Raw genomic sequence first — 23330 nt, 5'->3', positions numbered from 1 at the left:
TTTACATGAGTTTTTGGGATTATACAGAAACTCTCTTTTTTTGTTTGTTTGTTTTTTAATTTTGAGAGGGAGGAGATGGAGGAAATAAGCATTTCCCATGCATCATTTTCAGAAAAGGCACCTTCCAAATGCACACCAAACACTGTTGATCCATTAGTGTCTTCCCCAGCCTGCCAAAGGACAAGCAATGCAGATGAAAGGGTGCAGGCAATCCAAGGTTACTCTGCCTGGTGCATCACAACCCAGCTTCAGCCTGGGAGCTGCACAGGAGCCAGAGTGGCTCCCTGCCCACCAAACTGGGCACAGCCTGTGAGCTCAGGCACAGTCACAGCTGCACACAGGGCTGGGGCCTCCAGAGCAGCACCAGCACTGGGTTCTGTAGGGTTTGCAGGGTCCCTCAACAAAGGAAGGAAAGATGAGGAGCACTCCTTATGATCAGAAGGCTAATTAATTACCTTATTATACTATATTATTCTATACTATATTGCACTATGTTACATTGTAGCCATGATATTTTATGAAAAATCCTTTCCTTAGGATTTTTCCTCCTGAGAAGCTGGGAGGCCTCAGGAACAAAATGTAAACAATGGTTATCTGCTGCTGTGGAATGCAACAGGTGCATCTGTGATTGGTCTCATGTGGTTGTTTCTAACTAATGGCCAATCACAGTCAGCTGGCTCGGACTATCTGTCCGAAACACCACCCTTTGTTATCATCCTCTCTTTTTCTATTCTTAGCTAGCCTTCTGATGAAGTCCTTTCTTCTATTCTTTTAGTATAGTTTTAATGTAATATATATCATAAAATAATAAATTAAGCCTTCCGAAACATGGAGTCAGATCCTCGTCTCTTCCTTCATCCTCAGACCCCTGCGAACACGGTCACATTACATGACATCTAAACTGAATCTGCCAAGCACTCAACTCTGCACACACTGCACAGAATCTGTGACTGTCAGCCCACAGTCCCAACAAACACACACAAAACAAATCACCATCACTGTGGGTAAACAATCTCCACATTGCATTCTGCTTTTGCACAAACATAGGCACAGCAAATGATAAAAATTGTTTTTCCTTTTTTCTGAGGTTCAGAGAATGTGAAACCCAGAAATACCCTGGGAAGAATTGTGCCTTGCTTTTCTCTGGGAAGGAAAACGTGGTGACAGGGCTCTCTGCAACCATGCCTCACTCAGAGCTGGAGAGCAAAACCTCACTGCATTATCCAGCTCTCTCAGACTGCAGCAAAAGAGGACAAGAATGGGACAAACACATGGAATAAAAGCCATGGAATCCTTAAGGCTGGAAAAGATTTTCATGTCAAGATCTTCAAGTCCATCCTTTGACTGAAGAGCCACACCCATTAAACCAGAACTTGAGCTGCCCTGTCCCAGAGCAGGCTCAAAGCTGAAGCACTCCCCCAGGGAAGAACTTTCCTTTGCAGCTCTCACACCTGCAAGGACACGAGCTCCTGAACACCCACTAATCCACCCACTGGTGACATTTCAGATGACTGATTTATTGTTGCTCAGCTGGGAAGAAGCAGCAGTTACAAAGTGGCACCGCTGAGGAGCACGGAATGTTCTCCAGCTCTTGTAAATGCATTAAGGCACTACGTGTACTAAAGGCAAGGGACATCATGGGTTTTTTCTGACAAAGCAACAAAGCTTGAAATAATTACTCCTAAACCATACTTCCGGGCTGTATAGTGGGTTCAGGCTTTTTCAAGCAGGATTTTGTCTGTGGGGAAGAAAAGGTCTTTATAGCATGTCGTGGCGTCCTGATCTTTTATTAATACAGTACACACTCTTTCTAAAGGGCAGAACACATGTGAGGAATCCAAATAATTAAATCACTTTGCTCTGAGAAAGGCCTTCTCTTTAAGTTCTGTCTCTAATTAAACTAGGTCACTCCAACTTATAGAAGGAAAATTAAAATCTTCTAAGATAGGAGCTATACATAATGAAAAAATATTATCATTGTTAAGGTGATACTAAGCTGAAGTTTAAAAAGGTTGCATTTTTAGATGCTAGTCATCAGAAATTAAAAAAAAATACAAGAAAAAAACAAAAATCACCAAGCAAACCCAAACAAAACTATAAACAAACAAAAAAAAAAAAAATGCCAGCAACCAAATTCATAGTTCCTGGAAATGAAGATAGAAAGTCCATACCTCAAATTATAAAAAGCAGCATGTGTTTGCCATATTCCAATATAAAAAATATCTATTCCTTTTGCAGTTAAGTGCTTCTCTAAGCTCTTCAAAAGCAAAAGCTGGCATGTGCAAACTGAGACAGATGGGGGACATGATCTCTTGCCTAGGGTTCACCACACATATTGGAGACAGAACTTTGGCCTGCATCCAGATTTGTCCCATCACCCAATTCAGCGTTCTTTCCACAAAGTTACATTATTCACTGCCCATTACAAATATTGCATCAGTTCCTGGAAATTCATCAATGTGCCTGTCCAATAAATGCATGTTCCACAAAAGCAGGTGTCGTGCACAGAGCAGCTACCTTTGACTTGCACATTGCTGCAGCTGGGAGACTCTTTCAGCTCCACATGAACGCCTTGTAGCATTGCTCAAATGGAATAGACTGCTCTGTGAACAACAGCAAGATCAGGCTCCTGCAGCTCTCTAATTAGTGTTAATTTCTGCATACTAATTGGGTGAATGCCAGCAAAGAATCAGTAGGCCTACTCTGGTACAGAGTCAGTAAAATACTTCAGAGGCAAACTGGATCTGTGCCTTTTTGAAATCAGTTTAAATTTGTTGCTAGGCTTTTCATTTTGCTCAGTAGTGAGTAGCAAAGTGGTAAATGATATCTTAATAAAAATTCACAGAAGTTTTCATGCTCTGAAATACTCTCTGATCCCACTGCAATGGAGGAGCCTTTCCCAGGGTCTAGGCTCTGGTGATCAGACACACAGATGTACATCAGTCTCAGCTCTGTCCAAGGGCAGCTTGCTGGAGGCACTGGTTCATCCTGGCTGTATGGCTCATAACAAGTGACTAGAGGAAATTTCTGTGTGGCTTTTAAGGATACTGATTATCCAAAATCTAAACTAAACCATGTTAATTGCCAGAGACTGGGGAAATACAACAGAGGAGTAGACTAAACTTAGATTAACAGAGTAAAACTGGGCTGGGAGAGGAACAGACCAAGAGCAGCTCGGTAGAAAAGGGCTTGAGGGACAAGAGGCTGGACAGGACCCAGCCATGGGCACTCACAGCCCTGAAAGCCCCAAATGTGTCCTGGGCTGCAGCAAAACAGCAGGAAGGGAGGGGATTCTGCCCCTCCAGCCTCATAGACCCCACCTGCAGTGCTGCCTCCAGCTCTGGGGTCACTGCACAGGAGGGACATGGAGCTGCTGGAGCGAGTCAGAGGAGACCATAGAGGGGATTGGGGTTTCCTAATTGCAGCCTTCACTACCTGCAGGAAAGATGGACAGAGACTATTTACAAGAACATGTAGTGACAGGTGGAATGTTTTAAAATCCTCAGAGGGCAGGCTTAGATTAGATATTAGGAGGAAATTATTCCCTGTGAGGTGGTGAGGACCTTGCACAGGTTTCCCTGAGAAGCTGTGGCTGCTCCATCCCTGGAAGTGTTCAAGGACAGGATGAGGCTTGGAGCTACCTGGTCTCATGGAAGTTGTCCCTGTACATAGCAGAGGGATTGGATGATCTCTGAGATCCCTACCAACCAAAGCCATTCTCTGAATCCACTTCCTACTCATTCCATACTGGTCAGGTTTCAGCTTTAATCTGATCTCTGTGCACTAGGATGGAAACAAGGATCTCATGCCAATGTTCATATCAGCAGATAACATCCAACACTTTCAGGTGTCTTTTTCCAAAGGATGAAGCTGACCTACCCCTGATGAACGCCTCTGCTTTTTCCTGAGAAAAGCAGCTGAGAAAATGGTGATTTTATTAATTGTCTTATTGCCAGTGGCAGAGACAGAGCCAAGGTGCCCACCCATTCCTTCCCCCATTCCTGCCCTATTCTCCTCTGCCTCCATGCCACTGCTTATGCTCCAGGAAGCAAATTCAGAGGAATTCCTTGTTCCATTACATAAATTCAGAGTAACATAAGTTCTCTGTGAAAGGTGACAGCTGTTTATTCTTGCCTCCTCCACAAGAATGGCTTTCAGATAGCCCCAACAATGTTCCTCATTCTCATTGTGTTGGAGCTCACACTGCACAAACACCAGTTGTACTGATGGGACCTGACATAACCATTCAAGTCAAACTACAACAGCAAATCTTCAGTGCTGCTGGGTTCAGCAATTGGCAAGCATAAATCTAGAGCTTTTGGTGCAAATCTCTTTTAGTCATCTGTCAGGGCATGCTCAAATTTATGGAGACATGCAAAGTACTTGCTGGGAAAACAAGGAAGTGAAAGCATGACTTCATAAACATTCATAAATATTTCTCCCTTTTGAATTTTGTACTTTGCATGTTTTTGAGCTCAGATGAAAAACTTTTGACTACATCTCTGTTGGTTGCTTTTTTGATTTGGTTGTCTTTATCAAACTTTGAAATTGAAAATAAACAGAATACGCTTATCTTGTTGACATTTAGTCCACATCGGAGAAAATCTTATGTGATAGCAAGCTCACCAACCCTATAGATATTGTCTGTATCTATCTGCAGGCTTAGCAGAAATAATCTGAAGTTACAAAGACAACCAGCAGTCACAGTGGCACTGGACAGTGAATGCTTAATTCAATGCATCTTTTACAGTTTATATTTTCTCTTTCTATTTGTGTCCAGGAAACATTTTTCCTCCAACTCTGTAGCATTTGTCCCTTCTGTGAGTATCAATTTCCATGGCTGGCAGCATTTCTGTCAGAATGCCTTTGTGAAGGTTTGAACCCAAAACGGGGTCACATGCATTCCCCTTTACAAGCAGCCTCTTTTGACTCAGCTTTACCTGCCACACACAATTTGTTTGAAGTAACTCTTGGCTAAAGGATTATTCCCAATTTCATACACTTCTGATCCTGTGAGCAATGCATCTTCTATGCACTTATCTTCTCTGGTTTTGATCATAAAAGATCAAAGCTAAAGAATAAAAAGAAAGGAAAAAAGCTTTGGCTGATCATACACAAAATCACGTGGAGAACCAAGTGGTAAAGTGATCATGTTTGGCTGCATTAATCCTGGTGCAAAGTCAAAGCAGGAAGCTGCTACACAAGAAACAAATAAAAGTATTTTCATTCTTTCCTCACCTCTTTTTCACCCACTGTATATCCATGAAAGCCATTAGAATATTCAAAGTACTGTATAAGCCACACTTTGCTCAAGGAGGCCAGGCTCTGAGCCTGGGTGCTTGAGGTACATTCTGCACATCAGATACAGAAATTCCCTTCTTTTTCACCATGGGGAATGTCCCAGAGCTATCTTTTATCTTGGTACCTTCACAACCTACACGTGCTCTTGCAGCGTCACAGTGCCACTTAAATTCTGAGATTTTAAAGTGATTTCAGTTTGTCAAAGACATGAAGATATCTGCTCAGATCCTGCTCACTGCAAAAAGCAATGGCTCCTTTAACATGGATCCTCCAAAACGTGACAAACACCAAACCAAACACACAAACATATATATGCTGTGCAAATTATTGGAAAACAGAAATGCAGTTTTGCCAAAGAATCACTTTCTTCCCTTCAGGAATCCTGGTAAATGAAATTTGTTTTATTGAAGTGGTTTGTGGTGAGGAAACAGAACTCAGCAATGTGAAATGGCTCTCGTGGCTAGAAAAGTCTCTCTATTTCCTCCCTATTTCCAATGCCTTTTTATTTGTTAGCCTTCATTTTGTAATAAGAATAACAGCAATCTTAGCAATCTTTCCATGTTTCTACAATAATAATTATAATAATTTAAAATTCCCTTATTCTATTATAAAATGTCATGAACTTTTCACTTTAATTTTCAAAATTACCCCAGAGCACCAAATGACAGTTACAACTACATTAAATCAATGAACACATCAAAATGGCAGATCAGCTTTTCTTTTTTTTACAGGCTGAACAAGCACATTTTGTGTGTTTATGGGGGTAGAGAGAGACAGAGAGAGTGCATTTATGTACATGCAAGCACACACCAAGGCAGATAAACATGCACAGCATATTGAAGGTTAAAGTGATGTCTCCATTTTACTTGGAGATATTCACGTGCAGCAGTATATAAAAAAGTAGAAATAACTCATCCATTTTGAAACAGAAGTAAGTTTTGAGGTTACAAGTCTGGAAAGCATCTATTGTACGTGCAAAGAAGTTTTGTGTAAGGTTTAGTGGGATGCATCTATCTGAAAATTACCTTTTGTATTCAGCCCCTCAACACAATAGCTTAAATTTCTGCAGCGGACAACTGGAGGACATCACAGCACAAAATTATTATGTCTGCTGCTAAAACAAATGGAAGCACTGTATTACAGTATACAGTATCAAAAAGGAATATTTTACTAGCATATATTTCTCTAAGAACTTTGTGAATGTCAATAAGGACACAGAAAACAGAGGAATTTAACAGCTGTTTTACAGGCTGAGCAGTGAAGCACAGCAATGCTACATCCTTATCGGCTCAGGTGAAATACCTTTCCTACATGGTTCTTTTATTGTGCCAGCTCCTGTTTCACATTGTCCCCAACACGTGGGCAGTACCTGTAAGGCTGAGCAGGTCAGCTCACCCAGCCGGGCACGCCAAGAGTGCTCCTGGCACCGTGGGACTGGCAGCACACAAAGGGCACAATGCCTGTGGAGTGAGCCAGAGCAGCCGTCCCTGTACTCTGGAAATGACTGCCAACCTTTCCATGCCTCCCTCCACAGGCAGTGGTGACTCCATCCTGCAGTGCCTCACCTGAGGAAAACCTCCCACCAGGTTTTGCAGTGCTGACTGCCTTGCTTTGAGCAGACAGGCTGCCTTTATTGGTTCAGGTGAAAATGGCGTAGTAAATTTAACCATTTAGTAAATTTCACAGCTTCTTTCCCTTGCCTCCACCCGCACGTGGGATCACACTTCTGCACCCTGACCTCGCAATGCTTTCCAGTTGTGTTGCACTTTCCTGCACAGATTTCCAGCAGTTTTTAATTTCTTTCCACTTCATCACGAACACCCCAGGGTACCTCTGTGTCAGAATCTTGGCAGTGCTATTGGATGTATAAGATGCAAGACTTAAAGAAGACACAGAAGAGGAACGAGAGAATATATTTGTGATATTAAAAAAAAATCTTCTTTGAATAATTTTGTTTTATGTGATGCAAAGATAAAAAGGGGATATTAAGCAAGATTTCAAAATTCCTGTGTTTTAATGAATCACAAATTGAGATATAACAGCCTTTTTGCAGACCTAAATTATCCCCTGAGTTCTGCAGGAGTTTGACTATTAGGACATCCTGTCTAATTATACAGATTAGGTACATGTAAGTGGAGCCTAACAAAATTAAACCCTGATGAAAGGGAAATATGTGTGGTAGAATATCTTAAATTATCAGAAAATTAGATGATTTCACTGGCTGACAGGAAACAGATCATTGAAGGGTGTGTTACAGAGTTATTTTCTACAAAGTGATTAAAGAGTTATTAACATAAACCAATACATAGATAAGTCAAAAGGTGTTTTATTCAGTGGAGGATGGTTAACCACAAGAAAAATCTGTCTGGACAGTAAACTTCAGCCAGACAACAGCAAATGCTTTCCATGCTTCAAAAAGCTCATAGTTCCATTAAGCTAACACTGAGATATAGTATGTGTTTCCTCTCAGCAGGAATGTAATGACCTGAGGTTAAGCACCTGCATGTAAAAATCCAAGCATTTATCAGGGGAATTAAAATTTAGGCAAAGAAAAATCTGACTTCTTGTTACCCATCCATTCTGCCATTGGAATTCCAAAACTGGTTTCCCAATCTGCTTTATTTTTCATTAATGTCTCAGGCACACTGAATCTTTCAATCAAAGAGGCTCCCATGCTCATGATACTATTAAAAAAAAAGCAAAGTAACTCCTGGTGCATTGGTTTTACTGCACACACATTACAGCTTGCAAGAGCTTCATGCATCCTCCCTGCTGAAGTCAGCAGTGCAGCCCAGTTATAAATCTCTGGCCTTGCTGAGCTTTTATTGAGACAACAGTTAGTAAAGACTCATCCTGTGAGATGCATGGCACAGGGCAGCTGGCTCTGGGGGTCACAGAAGGGACAGACACAGGGCAGGAGCAGAGATTTGTTCTGCATTTCCAGCACACAAAATCACCAGGGGGAGCTGGGGCTTATCAGTGACAGGACAACCCCTGTGCCAGGGAGAACTGATGGACCTGACTCCATTGATATCAGAAGGCTAATTAATTACTTTATTATATGTGGTGTTTGTAAGGGTCCCCAGAATGAGGGAAGAGATGAGAATCTGACTCCACGTTCTCAGAAGGCTGATATATTATATTATATATTATTATATATATGATATATCATATATAACGTATCATATAATATTTATTATAAGAATTCTATACTAAAATTATACTAAAGAGAAAGGAGACATCAGAAGGCTTAACAAGAATGAATAATAAAAACTCCTGACTCAGAGATTCCAACACAGCTGGCTGTGATTGGTCATTGACTTAAAACAATTCACATGGCTCCAATCAAAGATGCACCTGTTGGTAAAACATCTCCAGACCACATTCCAAAGCAATCAGATAATTGTTTTCATTTCTCAGCTTCCCAGGATAAGAAATCCTGGCAAAAGGGATTTTTCAGAAAATATGACGGTGACAATTATACTATATTATTCTTTGTTATATTACACTATATTACATCCAAACTGAATCTGCACAAGCACCCAACTCAACTCAGCTGCCCACAATCTCCTGACTGTCTGCTGACTGACAGTCTGCACACACATTTGGCCCTGACAGGCCAAGGAAACAAAACACCATCACTGTGGGTGAACAATCTCCATATTGCATTCTGCTTTGGCACAACACAGGAGCAATCAATGAGATAAGAATTGTTTTGGTCATTCTTTTCTCTGCTTCTCTCACATTCAGAGAATATAAATCCCATAGGGGCTAGAATCATCAGAGGTCTGGCACGCTCAGGTCATCTTAGCTCCTGTAATAATCAGGACACTCATTATGTACACAGCAATCTGACCATTGCTGAGAAACCCCTTCCTTTACTAATTGCTGCAAATCTACTAATTGCAGATCTACTAATGGAGTCAAGTCACCTGAGCTAGTTGCAGTTTTATTTCTGTTGTAGGGGCTTAGACTAAGGTGTGGTAAATCCTGTTAGGCACTGAGGTGAGAGTTAAACTCCTTGAGCAACCTCCAAAATCCAAGAGTTGGATACTGCTGCACTCTAGCAAATCAACAAGAGCTTTTGACAGAGGTGATTGGGTAAGAGACAGGAGAGGGAAAGCTTTACTCAGTGCTGTGAGAAATTACATCTTCTCCTTGGAAACTCTTCCTTTACTGCCCTATGGACAGAAACACACATTTTTCTCTCAAAATATCACAAAAACTGTACTTAATATAGCTCTGTCCTGAGAAGCCATGACTTTAAATCCTTTTGGCAGACAAGGAAAACCAATTCAGATCTCCCATTTCCTGCACAAATCCTGTGGCCACTACATTAATATATGGAAGGAGGGTAGGAACTCTTCCTTAGGGTGCAAATTAAAGAATCAGCAGCTGGAACTTGTCTGTGATCCTTTGCTAGGTGCACCCTGAGAGTCTCCACCAGGAAATCTCCACAGGGGTTTAAACAGGATTACACTAACTGGATTTGCATCTAATTGCCCCAAGGAATGTGAGGTAATTCTTGATGTGTGAAGAAGCTAATGGGGAGATGTCTGCAGGGTCAGTTATGTCACAGGGTGCAGGATCACATCTCTGAAATTAAGTGGATTGATTCTGCCATGTCTGGTGGCTCTGGCTTGGATCAGAGTGCCTCTGCCATGGAACAGGACATGTGCTCCCATACTGGCCACAGTACTGCAGTGCAACTTCAACTAACAGTCTTATTCAGAAAACTGTGACTTTTGATGATAAAACTGAATTTTAAAATGTATGTAATTAATCTCACTGGGTTCAATGTAACTATTAAGATAATTAGCATATAATTTGTCAAGACTGATTATAAACTTAACTACTTTCCACAATCCATATCAGTGTTTCAGTTGCTCATAAGACACAGTCAGGTAGGCTAATTTGACACCACCTTTGCTGTTTTGTTTCACTCACAGTAATTAACCTCTCAACATCTGTAGCTGCTTCCTCCTGTGTGGTTAATGCACATCTAAAGTGTCCAACATGCACTATTTCCCTAAAGTGCTATATTATTTCAGCTTGGTCTCCAGCCAACCTTTTAATACCCATCCTTACATTTCATTCAGCTTTTCCAGTTGCTGCTGAAAGAGAGAAAAGATAGTAAGCAGCTCCACCTGGGAGAAAATAAAAAAAAAAGACCCTGCCTAGTCCCCTTATGGATATTTGCAAATGTGTTGAAAATTGTCCAGAGAAAATGTGGCCCAGCATAACCTCTAAATACCTTCACCCTTGATGATGTTTAGGAATCACTATTAAATTATTTCAGTTCTTATGTTCAGTACTACAAAAAATACTGTCTGTTCATCAGACGAATACTTTATTTCTCCAAAAAAGGTCTAATCCAAAACCCATGTCAAGGCTAAGGGAAGTGATTTTAATTATTTCACCATTCTTTGGATCAAGTTCATGTGCTTTCAGGAGAATTTTGAAACTGAAATGGATTATTTCTTTTTGCCCAGGAGTTAGGTTACATGAGGATGAAGCATGGTATGATAAGTGATTACTAGAACAGTCTAGAGTGAAATATGAAGTGTTAGCTGGATTAGTTGATGAGCTCTTTATTGCTTCTTTTTTATGTGAAGGAAAAAAAAAAATCTCTGTGAAATTATATCCAGTTAGATTCTACAAATTATAATGATGACAAAAGTTTCCAGTGATCTGGGATGCCTTAATCATCTCCTGATTAGTCAGGGAATATTTATGTTAAATAAAATAATCTAGCAATAAAAGAACAGCCTTTCATTCCCCTCACAATCTCTACTTGCTACCGCACCAGCTCTGCTTCCATCTGCAAAGCCAGGGGAGAGAGACAAGGTCTGCTGGTTCCCCTAAAAGCTGAAGGACTTTCCTGTTCCAAAGTTTGAGAGGAGGGCTCAATTAATACTGAAGGCACTAGAATTTAAACATTTGCCCTGAGATTTAGCATTCTGCTCAGAGGTTTCCCTGGGCAGAATCTCTCACATCCCCAGTGCATCACAGCATGGATCCCTCATCCCTGGGGGATGGAATCTGACAGGCAGCTCTGGGGGTCTTTCCTGCACCAGCCAATCTTGGTGCACAGGGACACAGAAGGGGAAGAAAACAGCCAGAAAACAGGATCTGAATGATTCTGCATTCCTGTCTAAGAACCTAAGTGTAGATGAATAGCGGCAAGGATGCACACAGGGAGAGCTGAGCTTGCAAACCCAACGTGCACAAGTGGCACACCTTGCTTATGGAGCCTGCACCATTTCCAAAGTGAAAACAGTAAATCTGTAAAGAAACTCAGGCACATACTCCTTAGACTTCCAGTGTCAGCCCCACTGGCACTGAGTGCAAAGTTTGCATAAATTTAATTAGCTCAGGTCCATGGCAGATGAGATAGCCACTATCAAACATGAGCCAGTGAACAAGAGGCAAGTCCTATCATTAAAGTACAGATTTGAGGCATGAAGTGCATAAACTCTCAGAAGCTGCTCCCATTTAAAAAATTGACAGTCTAGAGAAAAAACAAATGGGCTTGACTGAAGACCTGCAAGAGCTGGAATGCCACCAGCTGGGCAACTTTCCCCTCCATTCTGCACAAATTTGTCAATGGATTCACTTCCAGGGGCAGTGAGCATGGTAAATATTCATCAAAGCCAACACAGTGCTATAGATTTTAAGGAAATCATAAACTCAAGGCCACAGGCGACTACTGTTGTTAGTATTTGACTTCTCACTTAATAGACCATTTAATAGCACCTAGCCATGCCTGCACTGAGGAAAATTCTCTGCAATATAGAGCTGGAGACCTTATAATCTAAACCCAAGCCTCTCGTGTTGAGGTTTTTACATTGCCAAACCTGAACATTCTTCATTTTTCAGCATTTGGTTTCATTTTCCATGCAAGAATAGATTAAATATGAGAGGGAAGTCTGCAAACTTACCCCTAGAGCAACAATTAAGAACAGCCTTATGTTCTATTACATGGTAAAGGACAGAGATATCAAAAATTCATTCCACAGCAAAATACAGTAGGGGGTTATTGCCAATAAGAATTCTCAGAATCAATTTTAGATGAATCTAGGCCTTTTAAGGCTTAGGTAATGGACTTATTTTGCATTATTTGTAATTGCTATGAAAAAGCCACCCCAAGGTTACTTTCTCTCCTCATTCTTATTTCTCTTCCTCAAAGAGAATTTTAGGTAGTTTTAAGGCAAAAAGAGGAGCTCCCACCAGATCTGTCATCCTGTTATGGCTCCCCAAGAACACAGATCTGTATCCTTCAGTTTGTCACTAATCATTATTCTGAGTAGCTGAAGATGGAATTGCTTTGACAGAAAGCACTGAAGGGGGCATTTGTTGGGGGTGTCAGTGTGTATATATATACACACACATATATATATATATGGGTAAAAGTACACACATATATAGAGAGGTATGATCAAAGATAGTTTTAGATACAAAATATTCATCCTCTGAGAAGGAATAAATTTGAGTATGACCTTTGATTTTCATCTGACCTTTCAAAAGACATGATTAAACTCCATCTCCGGGCAGTGCAATTGATTTTCCCCAAAGCACCATTTATCAGAGAATAAACTGGGTTTATACCTTGAAGTGTATATTTTGTGGCTTTTACATATCAATTGGTATTTTAAAAGAAGCTCTTTGTGTTGAAAGCACTTCTGAGAATACCAGGAAAAAAAATTAAAAACAACCCAGGCAGAGCCCCTGACTTTTTATCAATATATCACTCCAGTAAATCTTGTCAGTTAAAAGACTAACTTTTGAGAAGAGCTGTACTGAAGTCACAAACAGAATTAGATGTGACTAGCAAGTTGTTTCAGCAAAAAGGGGCCTAAGAAAACTTGCTTAAACCAACATAGAAGGACATGCCAAGTCATGTAAAGTTTGGGCATTAAAAACAAAGGTACAAAACCCCTTCCACCTCTGTCAGGGATGGTGGAACACACAAACAAGGCATTCATTTTCCCATGGCAGGCAGGGGCTCAGCCACCCCATCACAGCAGGACTCCATCACCTCTAACAGTGACTTGAGAAGGCAAACACCATCACTCCAAACATTCCCCCTTCCTCCTCCTGCCCAGAAAGTAAAGAGCCAAAATACCCAATTAATAAATAAATTAATATTCTGAATAGTTTAAATAATAATTTATATTAATAGATATTAATAATTTATATTAATAAATATTCTGAAAGGAAGGGAGTAAATAAATATTCTGAGGAGCAGGAAAGGCCTTGGTCCTGGGTAAGAACTGCTCAGAAGTCACAAACATCTCTGTATTAGCAACGCTGCTTTCAACAAAAATCCAAACCACAGCCCCATACCAGCTACTGTGAAGAAAATGAACTGTATCCCAGACACAATCAACACATACCATAAAGATCAAGTGTTGGATTTTAACTGATATTTTACCTGGGGGTTAAGATGCTCAATAACCTGGACATGCAGACATCCAAATTCATAGCCCAGTGTAACACCCCAAAACTGCTGGGAGAATCCTTGTGTTTGGAGTTATAGATATCTCAATGAGGAAAAGGCAAAAAATGTTCAGAGATTCCAATCTTAAGTCATAATTCCTTAACTCTGAGTGTTTTTATCCATGCTTTTTGACACTGTTTTTAAACGGAGCATTTACAGTAGTGGGAATCAAGCCATTTTCTTGAGCAGTTCAATTCTGGAATGTACAGAATCAGACACAGGATTTACTTGTTCTACAAATGAGACTCAGTGCTCCAGATGAATTAAAAATAATTTTATCACTGCAGCTACAAAGAAATTTAGGTTAACCAGAAAGTAATTACCTGTGTGGTGCAGCAGAGGTAAAGCGATATCTAGATTTAACATTATTGTTAATTGAATTATACATCTGCTGTGGGAGAAAAATAACTTGCTTAAACTCAAATTATGTTCTCCCAAATGTGATTATACACAACACATTTGCTATTCTCAGACAATCATAAAGCAAATATTATTTCATCAGAAGGCAGAGTTACGAGGAATATTTACTCTAATGAAATATAAGAACAAACAGATAAACAAGATATTAAGGGACAAATATTAACCCTCTGTACTGAGATTTACTTGAGTTCAAGACTTACAAGAGGACTTGGGAATTAAGCCAGCACAGCATTTCAGCACATCCTTGGCCCTGAGTTTTGTCAGTCAGGCATTACAGGCATTACAAATTGCAGATTCTCCTGGAGATAAGTTATATGATGGTTTAAGCTTGCTAAACAGTGTAATAATCTCTCAGGGTAATAACAAATACACCTTGGGTATGTGATCCTCTGGTCTGGAGGATTGCTCAAGTCCATGGACTTGTGTCATGGATCAGCACTGCCCAGACTCCTTGCCATCCTCTCAGATTCACTGCCATGCACACAGAAACAAAAAAGCAGGGTGGAGAAGGAAAGATACAACACAAATGGATTGGAGGAGATGTGAAGCATTCAGCTGCTGAATAAAACTCCAGTTCTGTCCAGGAGATCTTGCAGCAGTGTCAGCTTTGTACTCTCACTGACAGAGGGGACAGGCAGCTTGCTGGAGCGCGAGTGACCTGCTCAGGGTTACCCGGCACACCTGGGACAAACACTGGGGCAGGGCCTGGGGAACTGCAATAAACTCAATCTCTGACAAGCATATTCAAGGGGGAAGGTTAAAATCCGAGGAGAAAATCCCAGAAGAGCCCACTTACAGAACAGCATTAGTTTGAGGTAGATTAGTTTTTAAACCACACAGCAACTGAGATGAAAAACACACTTTAAAACTTGCCTTGCTTTCCAGATGAATGATGGGCATAATTTCCTGTTCAAATGCACACGGGAAGGGATTTCTTTATTGGGTACAGTGCCTGCCACCATCTGCATTTCACTGCAGGAGCCCTGAGGCACCTGCAGAGCTGGGAGCTCTGATTTAGCAGCCACCAACAGGCAGCAGGGACAGCTGCACCAGTGCCCCTGCTCAAGCACAAGTTTTGCTTAGCTAATCGAGGTTAACTTCTTCTAACTCAATATGCAAAAAGGCTTGCCTGGCTTCAGCCAGGGGATATCATGACAACAGCCCAATAAATAAGTACATATATGCATAATATATAAATTATATACTATATATAAATACACATTATAATATATATTATGTATATAATATATAATTTATATGTAAATTACATAAATATATAGTATAATATATAAATTATAGATAACAGATTATTATATACAATAATATATTATCATATATAATTATAATATAGTAAATATATCTTATATATTATATGTAATTAATATATATGTCATATAAATTCATATATATGAATACATATATGAATTTATATATATTCAGCCCAGCACTGAAATAAAGCAACAGAACTGAATTGGGTGGAAGATGGGATGACAAAATTATTTGATCCCTAGAGATGTACAAATAAGTTTGAAAGAATGTTAAAAAAATGTTGATTTAAAGGGAATGTGTTTAAGGATCCCCTTGTTATAATAACCTCCAACCTGAACTCTGTTCCTTTGTCTGGCACAGTAATTTACAGGGTGATTTAAGAATTAATGTGCTGAATTTAGACCATTTAGAAAAGTCAACATTTTGACATCAACTAACTGTAGAATTGAATTTCTAGTACAATTTAATGTGTTTGACCAAAATAAGACAAAGTGACAATTCCAAAGTCACAGTGATAAGAGGTTATCAGTAATACCCTCTACATTTTTCTATTTTGAGTAAGAGCAGCAATTTTGTCTGGGTACTCTATATCATAAAACAATCTGGCACCGACTATTTGTCCAAACAAAGAAGTGCTCTTTAAATCACCACTTTGAGTTTTCACTATTCACACCCACCAAAAGAGAATTTGAAATCATTTCCAGAAAATGAAAAATTACCATAGAGCTCTGATGATGGCACTGGCAAGACACAACACTGTGAATCTCTCATTTGGTGTGAAGGAGCCCAGAAGAAAAAGGAGATAATCAGTAGCAATTCTGTATTGATATTCATTACAATGGAATTGAGGTTGCTCATTCTAACAAGAGTGCTAAATTCAGTGAGTACTAGTGTGCAAAACCGGAACTCCTATTAGATTAGAAAAATTAACCAAATTCTACAACTGCTGGGAGAGAGTAATACCTGAAAAGAGACCACACATTCAGCTGGTTCAGGGGAACAGAGACCTTGGAAATGCAAGGCACAGGATGAAAGCAAAGGCCTCCAGCATCTCCATACAAACAGTCAATTACTGCAGGAATGTTACCTTGAGAGTTTGCTTCAGCTGGCATTAGGGCAGAGCAAAGAGAAAAAAGAAGAGGTGTCATAAGTAAAAATCACTTACATGGTAGAAACACAAAGGTGATAGCAAGAAGGTATAAATATGAGTAACAACCCTCATAGGAACAGAAATATTGCAGCATCACCCCCACAGCTTTGGTGCAGAAACTGCTGCTTTTTGTTTTTTCAATCATCGTATTTTCCTACTTCAGTTTTTCACGTGCCATGTATTATATTTATTAAGGTTTTGGGTAGAGTAAATTAGAATTTCAGAGAGCAGTATGTATACAGATACATGTGTTTTCTGCTCTAATCTTATCACATGGCAGTGTGATTAATATCAGCACACCAAGTCAGAATAAACCTTATAAATATTTAATCTTTTCCCTTATAAAGGCATTAATAAAGAAGCAGTAATAGGTGCAAGAATTCTGCAACACCATACCTCCTCTCTGCTATTTTTATTTTCGATTTCTTGTTGTAAAATCATGTACTGCATACAATATTTTTCAGTTGTAAAGACAGCAAATAATGCTTGATAAATTCTGGGGAGATTTAGAGCAACTAGCAGCAAACTCATCTTCTTGTAGGATTCCCCTGCACCAAAGGGCAGCAATCTGAACTCAGTTATTCGTGAAGTTCTGGATATGCAGGTAATCTTTAATAAAGTTAGAATTCCAGTTTAAAGTCCCCTTTTATAACCCTTCACAGATTTTATTTTGACCCTTAGATGCTGTTTGACATGTGAGCAAGGATGTTTAACCAGTGGGCTGAGATGAGAAATGCAACCAACAAAAGAAACCTGGACCACAGTGATACAAATAGGGGTCCAGTAATTGAAGTGCAAAGATGTACAGCCAACATCTCCAGCAGCATTTTGATGGGTACCTCCTTGTAGCTGGCTCCAAATACATTTGTGCTTCTAAATCCCTCATCCCAAAGACAAACTGACAAAAAAAAAATCCTTTTTTTCACTTTGCTTCTAAGTGGCTCACGACAAAACCTGTCCTTTCCAACTTAAAAACACACTAATTTTTACTAATTTTTGCTGCCTTATTATAATTTGGCATTGTCATACCTCAGTGCAATGGTTTGGTCTTACAGAGACTAATGGGACACAGGGAGCCTGTGGGTTACAGTACCAGCAGGTGGATGACAGCACTACAGGCATGATAAATATCCCAAAAAGTTTTTGGGGGCTTGTTCTAGACATTAACAAGTAGAGCAAGTTAGATGTTCACTGAAATAATTCAGCATCTGATTTAAAAAAAAAAAAAAGAATATACTCTTGTTCTGCATGAGACACTCTTCTCAGGAGAAACACACAGGGGAAAAACCCTGCACACTTTGACATGAAGCAGGAGCAGAGAATTCGGCTTTTCTCACTGCTCACTTGGCTTCACACTCCTTTCCCTCCAAAGAGAGAGAGATTCCTCTGTGCTGGAGGATTTAGAAGGTGGTTCTGCACCGCTGCTCTCAGGATGGGGAGGAATGCTTTAAAGCCATCAGCTAATGTCCAGAGGCAGCTGGGGAGCCATCCTTCCCTTTACAGAGTCCTTGCACACAGATCCCATTTGGAGAAGATGTGTGGCACAACCCTCCAGGCTGCCAGTGTGCAGAACCCTCCTGTGAGGTGTAATCAGAGCACCAGAGTCCCTCAGCAAATATTACACCCTGCCTGAGCGTTCCAGGCTCCAAATTCAGCTTTAACTGTGACATCCACTCTCCCCTGAGCTGCCTTGATACAGCACTTGGGTCACACAGAGGCAGACAGAATGACTTTGTGAATAAAAATCTGCTATGCAAACTTTCTGCTTAGGAAATCTCCACTGCCACTTGCCTCCCAACCCAAACATTGCTCCATGATTTCCCATTGTGGCTGAACACGCACTCAGAGCTCTTTCCCAGGAGGCAGATTGGGCTGCACAGAATTAGTAGGGCATGGAAGGGAGCTGCCTTCATGTACTTTTGGCTCCTCTGGCACCATAAAGCAGCAGAAGAGGAGATTCTTATTCTGACCTTGAGAATTTTGTTCCTTGCCCTTATCCTACCTTTATTCTATTTGCCATAAAATGACCATCCTCACGATTTGCTGAATCAAACAATTTCAGTAGGCATTGTGACTATATTGTCCTTCTGCAAAATAAGAGTTAAATGCAATTCTAAAGATGTGAAAAGCAGGAAGGCAGGAGATAGTCAAAGATTTAGACACAACAAATGGTGCATTTTTAGAGGATTAAGTATATTCTTCAAGTGTGTGTCACATGGGACTGAAGGTCAAGTGCATACAGCCACCTGAGCAGTGAAATAATCCTCCAGAAGTACCTTGCCTGCAGAGACTTATTATTCTGAAACAGAAATTATTAAGGCAAAAAGAGGAAAAAAAATTCAGAAGCCAAACTTTTTCAGGGATTAGTTCTATAAATATAACATCATTCAAAACCCATTAAAAACATAAAATATTTCAGCTATTCTGAACCTATTCTATTTTTGAAATTCAGGTATTATTCATATCACTAGGGTAGCACTGTGGATTTGTTTTAGCTGATTACATTAAATCAAAGTTGTTCAAAAATTCAAAAGACTGTAAAAGCCTGCATGTGCCTAGAGCCTGTTTGAAGAGGTTTGTAGTCATGAGAGTGGAATGATGCTGAAGTTGACAGGAAACTGAAGATGCTGTGCCACGGCCTGCCTTTCACATCCTTGAGGGGTCCTGGGCAAAGTGCACTTGATGCAAGTTAAGGAAATGAGGAATCATTTAGTGCATGTGAATCTTTTTCTTGCAAGATCCCTTCTGTATGTCTAAGTTGAAAATCCTGCTTAACTGCTCTTCTGTGGCACTGCAGCTGCACACATGGAATGGTCCTTCAGGGCAGCTCCCTGTCAGGAGTTACCCCAGCTGTCCTACAACAACCAGACTTGGCAGAGAAACAATTTAGCGTCTAATCAGATTCACTGTGCAAGTATCAGGCAAATCAAAGGGGATGCATTTCTCAATGCCTGATACAAAAATTCCAACATAATTGCTGTCAGAGCCCCATCACTTTCTATCACATTGCTGAACCCCCACCAAGATCAAAAGCATCTAAAAAATTGTGAAGGATGCAACATCCATCTGATACATTTCTTACAGTTCTTATAAGGCTTTTTTCCTCTCAGATCACAAATCAAATAAAAGGGGCACTGAAGCTTGAGAACACTCACTTCATTTTCTGATTTCCTAAAAACAACACTTGACAAGTAAAGGGGTTGCATCACCCTCTTTGAAGCAGGGCAATGAAAAACCCTGATTCATATTCACTGAGTTTGTCCTGAGCTTACAGGTGGCCCAGGATGGAGAAGAGAGAGCAAACAAAGAATCTGTATATTTGAGCAGTTGTTGTCAACATATCCTCATTGCATCCTTTGAAGAAACTCTTGGCATTACTAGGAGCACAAGTACATCAGAAGATGTGGTAATATCTATATAAAATGACATGTTGCAAAGTATAAATAAGGTGACTCAACTTAAATGGGTTTACATTAATAAACAACTGGTGCCTGCTGATAATCAAATTTAAAAATCTTAACACAGAGCCAGTAAAGAAATCAGACTGGAAATTACCATAATTTTATGAACCCTATTAAACACCACATCAACACTGCCAAACAGCAATCCAACTTCCAGAAACGTTATTTTTCATACCTATGCATTCAGGAACATCACACAGTCAATGCCTGCCATCTCAAATGGAAACCACTTCAGTGAGAGACTCTGCCACCACTGCAAACCAAACCACCCCCAGCTCAGGCAGGTGTGACCTTTTCAAAGGGTACCTGCATGTCACCTCACCACTAAGCACTGTATCCATAATCTGCCCACCACTCTGCAATCAAAAAATATTGCCTGAGGCCTTTGTTTCCTTTTCTAGTCTCATAATTGCAGTCAGCTTCTGCAGCAGATTCTGACATTCTCTTGTGTGCTGGCTGAACTCATTCTGTCATGAAAGGTCAGAATGTAAACAGCTTCAGAATGTCAATAGGTGTTTAAAGTATTCCATCTCAGCCCCAATTGCTTATGTGCTCAACCATCAAGTGTTGATTCAGAGGTCATTAACTTTAAGGTAGGCAACTTGAGCTCATAAAGGGAAAATTTGCTCTTTACCTATCTTCTTCAATAAAAATTTGAGTCCAGGTCACATTGACCATTAGCAGTTATTCAGAGTAAGATGAAGATTACTGCACTTCCTTAATCCTCCTTAGCAGTTCCATGATGTGTATTTAATGAGAGTGACATTTAATGTATTTACATTTTGGGAGCTTGGCTTGCTTAAGAAAAGAGGACGTGGTGCTACAGATCCATTTAATCAGACTTGCTCTGATTTACCACAGTCCTGCAGAGGAACTCTATTACAAGCCAAAATAAATCATACCTAATGCTATATAACTTTTTTTTTTTCATATGTGAATTTTCAAAGGCACTTTACAAAAACAGTTTAGGTTCATTATTTCTAGTAAAAAGAAAAACTTGTCAAGCTGGCCAGTTTGTTAGTGCCAAGCCAGGAGTACAATGCAGGCTCCCTGCAGGGACTTAAACAGACTCAGCTGCCCAAGACCAGATTAATACACGCAAAACAACTGAAGAATTGCAGTATGGCAGAAAAGCAGTGAATTTGTGAGGAAACAAGGAAGTATTTGTGATTCTCAATTCCATAAACATTTTTTAAATAAAAGACTTCTGCAAATCACTCTTTTCATTATTTGATATGATAAAAAATAAGAGGAAAATTGATGTTAAATTTAGACCAGAACTGAAATGTATTTAATAAACTATAACTTTGCATTCTCCAAATTTAAATTCTTTGTTGATCAAAAGTTTTGTTTGCATTTTCCATGAGGATTCCTTTTTTTTTCTTTAAAAAGAGAAGAATGATGAGAAGCAATTCTAGTTCTTTTCCCCATAGTTTTATAGCAGTTTAATATTGTCTTTAACACTTCTTTAAAGTTCAATAATCTTTGATAAAGCTGAGTTTTAAGTGCTCATTTTGGATCCAATCTATTAATCAAAATAGTTCCAAAAGATTTATTCCATGTACATCACCTACAAACAACATACATTTCAAAATTCAGTTTGGAAAAAGAAGCCTACCAGAAAAATCCCACTGAGAGTATCATGAGAAAGTGGAAGAACTGAATACATATTATTTTAAAGCTTGTGATCTTATTTGTTCTAAAAATAGCAATATCTCTACATTGTTTCTTTTCCTTTTTTTTAGTATAAAAGAATAAAAAATTATTTTCATGTTCTTAATCAGTTGGTGCATGCTTGTTTTTAAACACTACCTTCAAAACGGCTGAAGAAGACCCAGATTTGCAGAAACAAACAAGCACCAAAATGATGTGATCAAATGCAGGGCATTTCAAGTCAAAAGTCTTTCTTGTTTGCAAAGCGAGGAGCAACTGGAAATGGAGTTTATAGTAAGGCTGCATTTCCAGCCCACTTTCTGTTTGATAGATAAATGATAGATCTCTCAATGTACACTAGAGCAGTTTAATTGAAAACAAACAAAAAGCCAGCTAACCCCTGAAAAACAAATCAGAGATGGAATAATGAAATAATTCCTGCACTCTGCCCCAGTTTGCCAGGCAGTGTCTGTTGCTTTTATCCAGAACATGCAATTTAAACATTTTTGCTTATTTCTAGTATTTTTTCTTTGCAAGAACAGACAGAACTGACTAGAAGTCTCCTCTATTAATATGCCATATGCATGCTGTGCTCCAGCTGCCATGTTAAAAATACATAAGGCTAAATTAAAAACTGCTGCAAAGCCTTTTGGTGGCAATCAGATAACTCTCTATGTAAAATATGATTTAAAATGATAATAGTTTCCACACATTTCCTATCAGCAATATAGATAAAGGATAAAAGAAGACTACATTTTGATAATTATTCTCTATGGACATTCTGTGTCAATGCTATAAATAAACTGCATTTCTAAATAGCATTTAAAAGTACAAGTACTGAGTCATAGCTTCAGCTGGTACAAACAGTAGTGAGTCCAGCAATTTTCACCAGTTTTAGTGTCATGATCAAATGAACACCTTTTCTCTTTGGAAGGAAAATAAACCCTTGCAAAGTAGTTATCATTACTACTCAATAAAGGCAGTGAGCTGAACTGTGGTGTTCAGCCAAAATCAGACCAAGGAGAAACAGTGAAATAAACCCCAGTTTGTGGGAGATAATGGTGCCAGGATGTGGAGGTTTTTTGGACAAAAGAAGAGAGAGCAGAAGGAAAGAGAAGCTGGCAAATCCTCAAATATGTGCATTGTCCTTGTTAATGACCACAAACTGCAGAAACCCTGTGTGAAAGTGAGAGGGTTTGGGGAGGCTGCCTGCCCTCAGGGGGAGGATGAATCCCACAGTGAGCTGGTATGACAAGATCCTCCTGAAAGGTCTTAGTTCCCTGTTACACTTCAGGGAGATGCATTTTAACTGCCTCAGTCACAGCTTTGCCCAGCTATGCCCTCAGCAGGATGACAGTGAAAGAATCTTATCCTGCTTTCTGGACTCCTATTTCCACATCTCCCAAAAGTCCTGGGGAGGGCCCCTGTGGCTGAACAGCCCCAAAGCTGCTTTCAGCTCCCTGGGGCAGGAACCTTCCCCAGCCCCTCTGCAGCGCACACAGCTGGGGCACAAAGAGTTAACCCAGCCTGGAAGGGGTTAACCTCTGCAAGGGGACACCTCTGGCACCACAAGGGT

Source organism: Ammospiza caudacuta, chromosome 14 (assembly GCF_027887145.1).
Source record: "Ammospiza caudacuta isolate bAmmCau1 chromosome 14, bAmmCau1.pri, whole genome shotgun sequence".
Lineage (NCBI taxonomy): Eukaryota > Metazoa > Chordata > Aves > Passeriformes > Passerellidae > Ammospiza > Ammospiza caudacuta.
The sequence above is the reverse complement of the archived record's forward strand: the minus strand, read 5'-3'. Positions refer to the sequence as shown.